Consider the following 9,325-nt stretch of genomic DNA (forward strand, 5'->3'; position numbering starts at 1 on the left):
CCAATCCGACCTGTCTCATTTTGTATATCGGCCTATTATGTGGCACGGTGTCAAATGCTTTAGAGAAATCCAGATATACAAGATCAATAGACTCTCCCCGGTCCAGCCTAGAGCTTACTTCATCATAGAAGCTGATCAGATTGGTCTGACATGAGCGACCCTTCATGAACCATACTGGTGAGGAGTTATTCCCTTGTTCTCCTTGAGGTATTCTACGATGGCGTCTCTCAGAAACCCCTCGAATATTTTTCCAATTATTGAAGCAAGGCTTACCGGCCTGTAGTTACCAGATCTCTTCTTGACCTCTTTCTGCATAGTGGAACCACATTGGCAATGTGCCAATCCAGTGGCTCCACCTCTGTCTCAATAGTCACTAAATCTAAGAAATGGCAATCTATTGCATATTTTAGGACCCTTGGGTGTGTTCCATCTGGATCCGACTTTCTTTTTTTTTCCTTCTGTTTTTTTTTTTGTGCACTTTTCTTCTTCGTTAGGCAGGAGATATTTAGTGGGGGGTTTATTTTATCCCCTTGCATCTCGTGTGACATTTCTCTTTCGTGAATATACTTGGGGCAAAAACTATTTAATAGATTTGCCTTCTTCCACCCACCTCCTCCCTTTCCCAATCCTTTCCTATGGTTTCTCCTGCATTATTTGTTAAGGGGCAAGCGCTTTCAGTGCAAATCCTTTTACTGTTTTACATTACTGAAAAATAGTTAGGGTTATTTATCTTTTTTGGCAATCTGTCTCTGCCTCCTCCTTTGCAGTTTGTATCTCTTTCTTACATCACTCTGAAAACCCATCCTGTCACTGCCACCGCCTCTTGTGCTTATAAAACTGAAATCTCGAGCATGTGCCCCTCCTGCTGAGTTGTCTGGTCTGTAAGTAATCTAGTAAAGTTGAGGACTTGTACATCCTCAACTGTGAATGGACCCGAAGACTTAGCAGGATTTCAGTGCAATATGAGCACAAGAGGGGGTGGCGGTGACGGGATGGGTTTTCAGAGGATGTTCTGACTTGGAGCGATAATGGCACCATGTTTTTTTCCTTGAGGCGCTACATTTTATATAACTGGTGTGCTGCAACTATAGCTGGAGGGTGATTCAGTAACCTACATTCTTCAACTTCTAGCATGCCTGCAATGTGGTTATGCTCGTTTATACTGTGGCGTCATCTTTTATACCTAGTTTTGCTGACAGTCTGCTACTGACTCATCTCTGCACCACTGATATCTCACGGCTTCATTGAATTGTTTAATATCTATGGTCTGTGTTCTCAGATTAGATTTTTGGGTTCAGACTTCCCCAAATTGCACCTCCACCCCAGCTCCATGTCCAGTCTTATTGTATGTTTATGTAAGGCGGGTCATAAACCTCCTAGGCCAGTTGCCTTTTAATTTAATGAACTAGCCACTCCCAGCTGTAGACTGGTGCATGTTTTAAAAGTAGCATTACCTTCTCTGGCACGAAAGTTGTGACCCACAGGAAGGGAGACCCGAATCAAGTGCGTTATGCAGTTATACAAGGCAGGATACCTATAGCCCACATTTATTGCTTAAATGCCTGCCCTGATCCCTGCACCCTGGCTCAATGTCTCATCGTCTCATCCAACTGGCCTAAGCCGTGCAGCCTCCCCACGACAAACCTCCACTGAGGCCAAATGTTAGCGTAAGGGCCTTCCTCACATCCAACCTGCATAGACTGCCTCATCCCTCTACTGCCTCACCATCCACAAAGACAACACCCATGCTCCTTTGTCTAGGCTTCTGCACGTGCCTCAGCAGCCGCAGAGACTGTCTAGTTCATGTCCATGCTTTGTGCATGCTGCTGTCTATGCCTCATGCTGCCCATGTAATGCTCCGTTAATGTTCTGTTTTGTGGTGCTCCTGTCCTCCGTTCTGTCTATGCACTGACTGCTCCCCTCCACCTCGACAGAGCAAGAGGCAAGCCGAGCCTTTTGACATGAACACCCTGGTCTTTGCTTTAACCTCTACCAGCATCCTCACTGCCTGCCACTATACCTTCATCCTATGCCCAGTCCCAACACACTCCATCTACATCAGACACTCTGCTCTCCTCACCCATGCACACCTCTCACTTTCGCAAATGCCTCAATCCCCCCTCCTCACCGCCAAGAAACACCGCAGCTACCGTCACAAAAACCCCAACCATCTGCTCACTCTTGCTGTTAGTTTTAGCTGCAGGGAACATCTGCCCTCACCCCAGCCCACTCTATACTGCTCCCAGCCAATACCCTCACCAAACTCAATGCACGCACCCGCCCTTTTCAAATGCGCGCTCTGGAACTCCCAACCATCCGCTACCTCTTCGTTACCCAGAGCCTCAATCTACTGTTCCCTCACCGAAACCTGGATTCAGCAGTTTGATTCTGCTCCCCCCTCAGTATTGTTCTACGATGGCCTGCAGTTTCCCACACCCCCAGATCAGATGACAGGCGTGGCGGAGGAGTAGGCATTCTCTCGCCAAGCTGCACCTTCCAGGTTATTCCCCTGGTTCCCTCAACTTCTCATCTTTCGAAGTACATACCCTGTGACTCTTCCATCCACTCCCTCTACGTGTCGCAGTTATCCACCGGCCCCTGAGCTCCACCCGCCTGTTCCTGGACCATGTCGCTGCCTGGCACCCCCACTTCATGTCCTCTGAACTCCCAACCCTCATCCTCCAGGACTTCAACATCCCCACTAACGACTCCATTTCCCCATCTACCTCACAGCTTTTAACGCTCACCTCCTCCCTCGGCCTATCACAACTCTCAGACTCCCCCACTTACAGAGGCAGTAATATTCTCAACCAAATCTGCCTCTGACTTAACTAACTCCCACTCTCAGACCACAATCTCCTCTGCCTCTCCATTAGGCACCCTAACATCTCTCCAAACCCCTCATCAATCGCACCTCCAGACTGTTTGCATCCAACAGTTCGCCAAGACCCTACAGTGCTCACTGTCCCCCATCTCTTTCCTCTCATGCCCCAACCTGGCTGCCGATCATTACTCCACCACCCTCAGACGCACCCTGGAGGAAGCGGTACCCCCGTGACCAGAGCCGTAAACCGCAGACCCTGGCTCACGCCCCAAATGCGCTTCATCCGGCGATGCTCCAGATGTGCTGAACAGCTGTGGTGTAAATCCAAACAGCCTGTGGACTTCATCCACTTAAAATTATACTTAAAACCTATAATCTTGCCCTCCATCATGCAAAACAAGTCTATTTCACCTCCCTCGTCTCCTCACTATCCCACAACCCAAAAAGACTCCAACACTTTCCATTCCCTTCTTAGTCCCCAAAAAACAGGACCCCGTGATGAACCTCAGCACTAGAGAGCTATTCCCCCAAACATTGCACAGCTAGCCCTGATCCTGGCCTTTTCAGCACTGCATCTATCACTCACCCACTATACTCGAACCAATGACAGAGGAAGAAGTCTCTAGACTGCTTTTTTGCTGCTTGCACCACCACCTGCACTAGCGACCCTCTCACCACCTCCGGTCCCTCACCCCCGGCTGTCATCACCCACTTCACCACCATTTTCAACCTCTCCCTGTCCTCTGGTATTTTCCCCTCTTTTAAACATTCCATCGTATCCCCTCTTCTAAAGAAACCGACCCTTGTCTCAACTGATGATGCCAACTACAGATTGTTGAGCGATCACTTTGTTCTCCGAGCGGGGTATACAGAAGACAAGCGGGGCCACTTGTTTTCTGCATTCAGCTGTTCTCTGCTCAGAGCACTCGGCTGTTATACAGCCAAGCGCTCCGAGTGGGGTATGCAGAACACAGCTGGACCGTTGTGTTCTTTATACCCCGCCTGTGTCCAGGGAGCGAGATACAGCTGAAACAATAGTATCAGCTGTATCCAGCTGTGAATTGCTGATAAGGCTGATCGTTGTCTTTCAGCATTCTGAAAGACAATGATCAGCAAACGTTAACGAAAACTGCACGATGTCAGTGGTTAGACACAGCGATTATCGCTCAAAAGACAGCTTTTGAGCGTTAATGATTGTGTCTAAATGGACCTTAATCCTCCCTGACATTTCTGCTGTAGTTGACACTGTTGACCATGACCTCCTTCTCACTATGCTGCGCTCTATTGGCTTAAAGGACACTGCTCTCTCCTGGTTCTCCTACCTCTCTGACCACTCTTTCAGCGTCTCCTTCGCTGGCTCTACCTCCTCTCCATTTCCTCTCGCTGTTAGGGGTCGCCATTGCTACTGGGGCCGCGTTAGGGGTCGCCATTGCTACTGGGGCCGCGTTAGGGGTCGCCATTGCTACTGGGGCCGCGTTAGGGGTCGCCATTGCTACTGGGGCCGCGTTAGGGGTCGCCATTGCTACTGGGGTCACCTGTTACGGCCGGGGCCGCAGTGGGGGGGGGGTCACCTGTTACGGCCGGGGCCGCAATTATTACTACTGAGGCCACTGTGGGGGTGGCCATTACTAGTGGGGCCACCAATATAGGGAGTCGCCATTACTAGTGGGGCCACCAATATAGGGAGTCACCATTACTAGTGGGGCCACCAACATGGGTGGGGCACAATTACTACAGGGGGCGGATTAGTTGTGGAATCCATAGTAGCTGTAGCAGCAAAGTAGATGAGATTTTGAAAATCATCCACATGGTGTGGAAATAATCTGCACAAAACCCGTGTGGACGCTGACATGTAATGCGGGATTTAATTCCGCAGCATGTTAATTTTAAACATACTGTATATCAATAGCCCATCTAGCGCTTTTCTCTGTGTTTTTTAAACAGCCCTGTCCTTGTTATAATGATGGAGGTAAAAATCATGTCTTAATAAGCTACACCCTAGACACGCCCCTGACCACACTACAGCCACACCCCTAACCACACGCCCCTTTAGTAGGGGTGCCGTGCCGTAAAAAGAAAACTTTCCCAGGGGTGCCCCAAGGCTGAAAAGGTTGGGAAGAACTGGCCTATGCAGAGATTATTAAGGCTTTTGGCAGTTTTGGCAGTCTTCCTGTAAACCTGCACGTGCGCGTCTGATTGTGTATTTTTGTGTGGAATTCACCCCCATAATTTCAAAATCTCATCCACTTTGCTGCCCCTGTAAATGCCATGGAATATCCATGCAGCAGTCTGAGGCATTTCCACATCCAAAATAGTCAAAATCTGCCCCATTGGTGCAAATTTGGAACACCCGCAGCTAATTGCGGAAGATACAGCTCACCCCTCCCAAGTCTTTGGCTGTCGGTGTACTACTTCACCCTGTACCCGGTGGCCTCTAGTAACCGCAGTGCCACTGGTCAGGTGATGGCACTTCTGCATCAGCTCACTACAGGCTGCCGGATGAAGGAGTGCGCTGATAGCTGAAGACTTCGGAACTGCATCTTCTGAATTCAGTTCCTGCTTACGCAGCTGATTTAGAGCCAAAATCTGGATTTTGACTCTTGTTTTGGATGCAGAATTGGCCGTGGACATTCCGCAGCATTTCCGCCTCGTGTAACACACACCCTTTTTAGGCAAACGGTGCAATTTTTGTATGCTGATTTTGGTGCAGGTCCACACCAAAATATGCTGTGAGAATATACCCTAACGGTAGTTCCTCTGTGTCCCTGGCCTGTACCCCTCCACCAGTAATGATGGCCTGTTTTTTTTTCTATTTTTTGCTAAATATTAAAATTTTCTATTCAGACTTCCTAGCCAAACTACCAGAGGGACAGGAGTGTGCTCATGGTCGCACTGGCTGCACTCTGACTTTGTGTCGCTCCTGTGCTCAGCACAGCGCTGCTGCAGGATGCGTGATCGGCAGTGTGTGTAGCGGTACTTCTCCCTTCTCCTCTATTCCCACAGAACCAAGCTGGGAAAATCTGGGTGCACGTACTGCCATCAGCAGCGCCACACTGATCATGTGACGCTTAGAACTTCAAGGTACCGGAATGGTGTGCTGTCAGTGTGGCCATGATCCCCCTCCCCTGCTACTTTTAGTAGGAAGGCCGGTGGGGAGTAGATTAATTCAAAAGCCGAGCGATTCCTAGCCTGGGAGCCGCGGCCCTCTGATGGGGAATCCCTGGCCTACAAGGGTGGGTAAATGCATGCGGTCAGCCCTCCACAGGCAACGAGTACTCGAGGTTGTGGAAAAGGAGGTGCCAGCTCCTGTAGAGTAAGGCTCACTCAGAGGAGAAGGGCGACAAACAGGCGGTGGAAGATGACCCAACATGGAGAGGCAGAAAGGCGTCATAGCAGCTCAGAGGGGGAGGTGGAAGAGGCAGATGTTGCGGATTAGAACCCTCCCAAGATAGGGAGTTGCAAATAAACAGAGGTGGTGTACAGCCAACATCGGCTACTACTAGTCGCAGCAGCAACATCGGGACTACAGCTAAGTCTGCTCACAGGACTTGTGCAGCCTGCATATTCTTAGAATCACACGTGATGACCATACAGTGGTGACCTGTAAGAGTTCCCGTAAGTGTTTAAAACATAAGAAGAACATAAACAACCTCAACACAACGTGAATGAATAGTCACATATGACCCATTGCTTTGGAGAGCTCACCTGGGCCAGAGGGCGGTCAGCCTCATCCACCTCCCTCTTCCGCTATCTCCCTTCCTGTGCATGCAGTATCTTCTGAGCACAGTGAGGCAGTTTTGTGTAGGGGCAGTAGCACGCCTACATCAGGCCTCTCCTCCGACACCGATGATCAGGCTGCAGGCTTCAGAGCCAAGAGCTGGCCTGCCACCATCACCAACATTCCCATGGGTCCAGTTCAGCAGTCAGCCCTGGGAATGTTAAAAAAAACATACCACTCCAACCACCCATGAGTACAGAGCCTGGACAATAGTATTGCATAACTGCTTGCAATGGAAATGCTGCCCTTCAAGCTACTGAAAACATACATTCATGAAAACAACTATCCAGCATGATACAAAGGAAAAAAAGTTACAAAGCTTTATTAGAAAAAATTGAAAAAAAAACACCAAGCCATTAATACCGCCACATGGTGACCTCTGATGCATTTCGTGTCCCCTCCTCTTCCTACCACCTTTCATCACCCTCCACATCGGCACAGACATGCACATGGGAAACGCCACCATGATGTGCTAAAACCCATCATACTCATCAGTATGACCAACCCTGTCGTCTGCCTGCTGAAGCAGTCCCTACTGGGCTTCAGGGACGATGTGTTGTTGGCACAGGAGGAAGGGGTACCAATCTCCCAATTGTCTGGCCAGTCCACATGACTGAAAATCACAGGGAGGGTGGCTTTTGGGCAAGAAAGGTGGTCATCTTCCCCACCATGGGAGGAGTATAGAGAAGGAAGAGCAAGAGAAGAAAGAAAAGGACCAGATGCAGGGGAGAGGGCTATGCAATGTCCCTTCTATGTGTCTCTAAGCCCAGATGTTCTACATGGATGGCGGGACCAGCCAGAGGATACTCCTAGGCCTCACACCGTGAAATGTGGGCCATCACCCTGAGGCGTATGAGCGCTTCTATGCTGCAGTGCCTGTAGAAAGACCATCACATAACCTACATCAAAACATCAGATAACAACTGGGTGGCCATCGTCCTTGATCCCCACTACAAAGCCAAAATGACAAATCTCATTCCAGCAGTGCAGAGGGAACTCCAAATGTAGCAGCATCAAGAAAGACTGTTAAGCAGCTTGAGCGGAGCATTTTCCCATGCTTGTGGGGATGCATCTGCAATAGATTGCAGCTCTGCAGCTTATGGCGGATGAGCAGGAAGCCACAACAGCAGCACCACCTCCGGTGGTAGGGGCTTAGCTAAAGGCTCATGGGCCCGGGTGCAAAAGTTTATCTTGGGGCCCCCAAATTTCTCTTAACCCCTTAACGCATAGGTGTAACATGAAGCTCCTGGGCCCTAATGCAAAACCTGTAACAGGGCTCCCAACTATAATGCTTTACCCATAGTACTGAGCTACCTACATGGAGAAGAGAGGCCTTATGGCTCTCTAAGGCTGCTGCCCATCCATAGACAATGTGGATTGCCTAAAGTTTATAAAAATTAATCAGACTTCGGTTCCTCCACGGCAGATTCCACTGGTTAGTTGGCACACTAGCAATTTTTACTCATATATGACTGAGCATAGATTTATATCAATGACCACACTGTGGTGCTGCTGCAGCTCTCCTTCTTCCACCATGTTTCCTCCTCCTGCTACTCCCCCCCCCCCCGTCCACCTCTCCAAGCAAAGAATATGTCAAAATGGAAATAGAAAATTATAGTTCTGACGTTTAGACAATGGGCACACTTTGCCCTCAAGGCGCTGACAGTGCTGCTGCTTCCACAAGGTTTCCTCTTCATTTTCCCCTAAAACAAAAGTTACTGTATATACTCGAGTATATACACATTTTTTTGTGCTGAAAAAGCCCCCCTCAGCTTATATTAGAGTCAGGGAAGGGTTAAAGAAAACCCTCCATACTCACCTTCCAGCCGGCGTCTGTGTCTCTGGCAGTGGCTGCTTGAATTCTCTCCGCTATCATCCCCCACCGTCCTCTCTGCTCGGTTCTGTCAACCTGCGCCATCAGCGCTGTGTAAGTAAGAGCTATGATTGGATCGAGCGTCAGCCAGTCACAGCTATTGCTCGATCATTCACAGCCAATCAAGCTGCTTTAGAATTCTCCCCGCTGTCATCTCCCTGCTCGGCTTTCAAATCCCCTGCAGTCAGTGCTGTGTAAGTAAGCGCTGTGATTGGATCGAGCGCCAGCTGTGATTGGCTGGCGCTCAATCCAATCACAGCGATTACTTACACAGGACTGACAGAACCGAGCAGAGAGGACAGTGGGGAATTCAAGCAGCTTGTCGCACAGACACAGACGCCGGCTGGGAGGCGAGTATGGAGGTTTTTTTTAACCTAGTATATACTCAAGTATAGCTTGGCTTATACTCCAGTTTTCCCAGTTTTTTGTGGTGAAACTTATTGTCTCGGCTTATACTCGGGTCGGCTAATACTCCAGTATATACGATATTTTCAAAAGCACAAGAAGCATCTGTAGCTCCACAGCTTTTTCTTGGAGAAGGTCCATACTTGGGTGTTCTGTTCACCTGATAAAATATGCTCTTTGCTAAATTTATGACATTGTTTTTAAAACAAGCAGCACACCTGCTGTCTTCCTTGGCCTAATTTTTTTTATATCGGAGACCATATGTATGTTTCCTTTTGCTTTCAGTGGCACTCCTCTGCTCCGAGTGACCCCCACAACATTGTATACTATTTTTACCATTTTTTGGGAGAAGCACAGTGTTCCCCAGATATGTGTATGTATTCCAATGCAATTTGGGAGCCTTTGGCTGTATTAGGGATCTTCTAGTTAGTGAACCACACTGGCA

Source organism: Eleutherodactylus coqui, chromosome 8 (genome assembly GCF_035609145.1).
Source record: "Eleutherodactylus coqui strain aEleCoq1 chromosome 8, aEleCoq1.hap1, whole genome shotgun sequence".
NCBI classification, from domain to species: Eukaryota; Metazoa; Chordata; class Amphibia; order Anura; family Eleutherodactylidae; genus Eleutherodactylus; species Eleutherodactylus coqui.